The following is a 5,742-nucleotide window of genomic DNA, read 5'->3' on the forward strand; positions in this document are numbered from 1 at the left end:
ACCTCTCTGTTTCTCTACCCCCTCGGGGATGCCGATGATTCTGACATTGGAACGTTTCATTGAGTCACTAATCTCCAGTAATCTACATTCTTGAGATTGGATTTTTTTGAGCCAAGTTTCCATTTTTTCCTTCTTTTCTATCTTCCCATCTTCCAGTTCACTAATTCGTTCTTGTCCCTCATTTACCCTGGCCATCAGAGCATCCAGTTTAGACTGCGTTTGATTCATAGCATCTTTAATTTCTGCCAGATTCACTCTCATTTCCACCTTTAGAGATTCTATATTCTTGTTAATATTTTTTTCAAGCCTACACATCATCTTGACCATTGTTACTCTGAACTCCATTTCTGACAGTTTGGTTATATCCATATCCATTAGTTCTTTGTTGGGGGGGGGGATTCCTCCTCCTTGTCATTCTGCTGAGGAGAGTTTGCGGGGATGCCCAGAGCCCAAATTATTGACCAGGACCCAAGCAATGTGCACTTGTTTTATAGGAACCTTAGGGATATGGGCTTCTTGATTTTTCAGCCTGCCTTCTGGGGGAGGGGCCTGCCGCGCTGATACTCAGGCAACCCTGCTTGGGTAGAGTTGCTCCGTCCCCTGTGAGGGGGGATGGGGATGGGCACAATGTGAACTGGTATTTCCGGACTTTTGTTCCCTGGTGGCTTTCCCTGGCAGTTTTCTGTGACTCTTCTGAGAGTCAGAGCAGCAGTGGCCGTATCCTAGCCTCTGTCTCAGAACAGAGAGATTTCAGCCCGCTCTCCACTGAGCTCTCCTGGCCACTCTAACTCTGTTTCCGTCAGTGCTGCTAAAAACCCTGCAGCGTCCCGGGATGTGCGCCCCACAGCCGCTCCCCCAGCCCTTGCTTCCAGGGCTGGCACGTCTCTGTCCTTTGTGCCTCTAACATCGCCAGCCGCCCCCGTTCCTGTGTGCTCCCAAGCTCCCTGTTTCAGTCTGGTCGCATGTGCTCGGGAGCTCCAGTTTTCAGTCTGGTCGCAAGTGCTCCCGAGCTCCTGGTATCAGTCTAGTTTGTGCGCGTGCTCCTGACCTCCCGATTTTCAGTTTGGTTGCTCGTGCACTCTGGAGCTCCGGGTTTCAGACTGTTTCAGTGAGTGCTCCAGAACTCCCAGTCTCAGTCTGGTGTCTCGGGTGACACTGGTCTGGGAGTGCGGCCTGCTCCCCAGTGCAGGTGGCTACTGCTTCCTGGCGCCCGAGTGGGGCAGCTCCCTCCCCCTTCCATTTATCTTCCGATATCTGTGCGCAGATTCACGGCTGCCCACTTTGTACCTCAATACTCAGCACCTGAGATGTTCGTTTGTAGAGGTACAGATGTATCTTCCTGCGTCTAGGGCTGATTTCGTGGGTGGTCAGGATGGTCTGGTAGATATCCAGCTCGATTCAGGGGACCAGCTGTAAAAAGGTCCCCTACTCCTCTGCCATCTTTTTTCTTCCTCTCCACATATATTTTAAAATCAACTTGTCAATTTGTATAAAAATATCCTGCTGGGATTTATTAGAATTGCGTTAAATCTATGGGACAGTTCAGAGAGAATTGACATCTGTACAATTCTGAGTCATCCAAAGCCTGAGCCCAGCACATCTCTCCATTCATTTTGGTCTTCTTTAATGTATCAGTGTTTTGTAGTTTTCAGCATATAAATCTTCTTATTTTGCTAGATTTACACCTAAATATTTTATGTTTCTTGGTGCTATTATATATGATACCTTTTTAAAAGTTTAATTTCCAGTGTTTCTTTCCTGGTATGTAGAAGTACAGTTGAATTTTTGTATACTGGCCTTATATCCTGCAAACTTCCTAAATTCATTTTTTACTTTCAGTAGTTCTTGGAGAACCTTTGGGATTTTCTGTGTAGATAATTGCTATGGTAGAAATGATTGTTCCCTCCACCCCCTGCCCCAAATTCATATGTTGAAATCCTAACCCCCAAAGGTGATGGTATCAGGAGGTGGGGCTTTTGTGAGGTGCTTAAGTCATGAGGCTGGAACCCTCCCGAATGAGATTACTACTCTTAAAAAAGAGGCTTCTGAGAGATCTCTAGCCCTTTCCACCCTGTGAGGATACAGTTAGGAATCTCTGATCCAGAAGAGGGCCCTCACCTGTCCATCCTGGCATCTTGGAATTCCAGCCTCTAGAACTATGAAAAAAAATTTCTGTTATTTATAAGCCACCCAGTCTGTGGTATTTTGTTATTGTGGCCCCAAATGAACTAAGACAATAATCTTGTAGCCTTTGAATAGAGTTAGTTTTATTTCTTCCTTTTATTGGACTTTTATTTCTTTTTCTTGCCTTATTTACATTGGCTAGTACTTCTAGTGTGATGTTGAATATAAGTGGTGAGAATAGATATCCTTGCCTTGTTCTTGATTTTAGGGAGGAAGCAGCGTCTTTCACCATTAAGTATGTTGTTGCTGTAGATATTTTTGTAGGTGATCTTTATCATGTTAAGAAAGCTTCCTTCTGTTCTTAGTTTGCTGAGAGTTTTTTTTTTTTAATTAGAAAAATATGTTGGATTTTGTCAGATGCTTTTTCTGCAACAATGTAGTTGGCCTTATGGTTCTATTTCTTAGTCTGTTGATATGGTGAATTATATTGGCTAATTTGATTTTTAAAAATGTTGACCCAGTCTTACAATCAATAGATATACCACACTTGATCATGAAATTTGTTTTTAAAATATTGCTGGATTTGATTTGCTAGTATTTTGTTGAGAATCTTTGTGTCTATGTTCATGAGAGATAGGCATCTGTAATTTTCTTATAATTTTTTCTGTTTTGTTATCAGGGTAATGTTAGCTTCATAAAATGAGTTGACAAATGCTCCTTCTTCTGTAATCTGGAAGAGCTTTTGAAAACAATTGTATACCTTCCTTAAATGTCTGATAGTGTTTGTCATTAAAGGTTTTCTTTGGAAATTTTTATGTATGAATTCAAATTCTTTAGTAGATTTAGGACTAATAAACTCCTATAGAATATAGGAATTCTTCTGAAATGAACTTCAGGAATTTGTGTCTTTCAAGAAATTCGTCCATTTTTTTTTAATAATAATTTTTTATTATGTTATGTTAGTCACCATACAGTATATCCTTAGTTTTTGATGTAGTGTTCCATGATTCATTACTTGCATATAACACCCAGTGCACCATGCAATATGTGCCCTCCTTACTACCCATCACCGGCCTAGCCCATTCCCCCACCCCCCTCCCCTCTGAAGCCCTCAGTTTGTTTCTCCGAGTCCACAGTCTCTCATGGCTCATTCCCCCTTCTGTTTACCCCCCTTCATTCTTCCCTTCCTTCTCCTACCAATCTTCCTGTTTCTTATGTCCATTTTATGTAAGTTAAGTTTATAGGCATAGAATTTTTTGTAATATTCCTTATTATCCCTTAAATATTTGTGAGGTCTGTAGTGAAATGTCTTCTTTTACTCATGGTATTTGTTCTTTGTCTTTTTTGTTTTTAACCTGGTCATTCTGGTGAGAGGTTTATAAATTTTATTCATCTCTTCAAGAAACCCATTTTGGTTTCATTTATTTTCTCTATAGATTTTTCTGTTTTTAATTTCATTGATATCCACTCTTACTCTTTATTATTTCCTTCCTTATGCTTGCCGTAGGTTAAATTTGTTCTTTTGAAGCTTCTTTTTAAAGGTGGGAACTTAGATATTGGTTGGAGACCTTTCCTCTTTTTTAGCTGCACTGTTTTAGCAGCATCTCACAATTTTTGTATATTGGATTTTCATTTTTATTCAGTGCAATGTATCCTCTAGTTTTTCTTGTAACCCTCTTTTTGACTCATGGGTTATTGGAAACTTGTTGTTTGAATTTCATGTATTCAGGGATCTTCCATATATATTTGTTGTTGGTTTCTAATTTAATTTTGTTATAGGAGTTAATGTAGAAAATGGGTTTAGGCTTAATAGTTGCTTAGTTTTTTTTTTTTTTGAGATTTTTTATTTATTCGAAAGAGAGAGACAGCCAGCGAGAGCGGGAACACAAGCAGGGGGAGTGGGAGAGGAAGAAGCAGGCTCATAGTGGAAGAGCCTGATGTGGGGCTCGATCCCATAACGCCGGGATCACGCCCTGAGCCGAAGGCAGACGCTTAACCGCTGTGCCACCCAGGCGCCCCAATAGTTGCTTAGTTTTAATAGTAGGCTTCGGTTACTTTCAGCATGCTACAGTCTTCAGATTTCTCTAATGATGTGCTTAGGGTGAAGATCTGGGTGACTGAAGGTTTATCTCAATGTGTGCCTTCAACCCTTAGTTTTTAGCTGTTCTTTATTCCATAGATGGGCTTTTCTCCATGTTCTGAGCCTTCCACAGTGGTGGACTGCCGTGGCTTGCTACTCAGTGTTTCCTAGACTGGTAAGGAACAGAGCAGGAGGGTCCTTTATTGTTCTGGCCCGGCCTCAGCCAGGCCACTTATACCTAGGACTCTGGAGGTGGAGTTTTCTCACTTATACCTAGGACTCTGGAGGTGGAGTTTTCTCACTATACCTCTTTCCCGTGGCAAGCAGCCAATTTTCTGCTTCTGTCTTTGGCAGGTGTTGTGCAGGAGGTTTTCTTGCTCTAGTCCAGTGGCAGGAGACCTCTAATAGTACTGACACAGGATCCTGAGCTCAGGACTGTTTCCTGCCGGCCCCACAGGGATAGAGGTATCATCTTCTATCCTTTCAGGAAACAATGCATCTGTTGTGCTGCAGGTGCTAGCAATAACTACCCCTCCCCAGAGCTTAAGCCTTTAAGAGAAAGGCCCAAGCAGAGGAGCGCGGCTTCATGCCTTCCAACAGCAGTGGCTGATTCTCTCCTCCACGTCTGTTCCGCAGAGGGAGTCTTCTCCAGTCTCTTGCCTGCTTCCAGTCTTTCTTGTGAGTACCAACTGAACAACTGTTAAAAAACAAACAAACAAACAAACAAACAACCTGCAGGTGTGTGGGGACTCCCTTATGTTTGTGGCTCCTTTTGCTATCGTGGTTGCTTATGCTAATGATGGTTGATTTCTTTTTTTAGGTATACTTTTTGTAGGCTTTATTGATATATAATTGACATATATAGCATTGTGAAAGTTTAAGGTATACAGTGAATTGACGTGATACATTTATATATTGTCACAGGGTTACCACTGTAGTGTTAGCTAACACCTCCCACATGTCACATAATTACCATCTCTTTTTTGTGGTGAGAACATTTAAGATTTACTCTCTTAGTACTTTCAAGTACATAGCACAGTATTATTAGCTATGATCACACTGCTGTGCGTTAGAGCCCCAGAACTTAATCATTTTTTGATTGGAAGCTGGCTGATTTCTTTCTACCCATTTGAATGGAAGCCTCATCTTCCTCCTGTGTTCTGTCACAGGTAAGACCTATGGTTGTCCCAAAATGTCAGCTCTGTGATGGGTTCAAAAAAGTGATTTTGTAGTTTACGTGGCTTTCTCTCACTGTTAGGTAATGGGTGACACTCTTCAGGTTTCTACACCTTATGTAGCAGAGGAGCAAAAAATTATGTTTCAGTGCTTAATCAGAATAAATCGTTACTCTTTCAAAGGTGATATGCTAAATTCCTATTTATTAGAGATCCAAGTTAACACTCTGAGCATAAATAGCACCACCGTGTTCTCTAGAGTACTATATAATGATAATCAGTGTTCATAATGATGACACTGAAGCATTTTTAAGGCCCCAAATTGCCATTAGAATCATCAGAAAATATCAAATATAGTTTTAG

Source organism: Ursus maritimus, unplaced genomic scaffold, assembly GCF_017311325.1.
Source record: "Ursus maritimus isolate PB19 unplaced genomic scaffold, ASM1731132v1 scaffold_29, whole genome shotgun sequence".
In the NCBI taxonomy this organism is placed as follows: domain Eukaryota; kingdom Metazoa; phylum Chordata; class Mammalia; order Carnivora; family Ursidae; genus Ursus; species Ursus maritimus.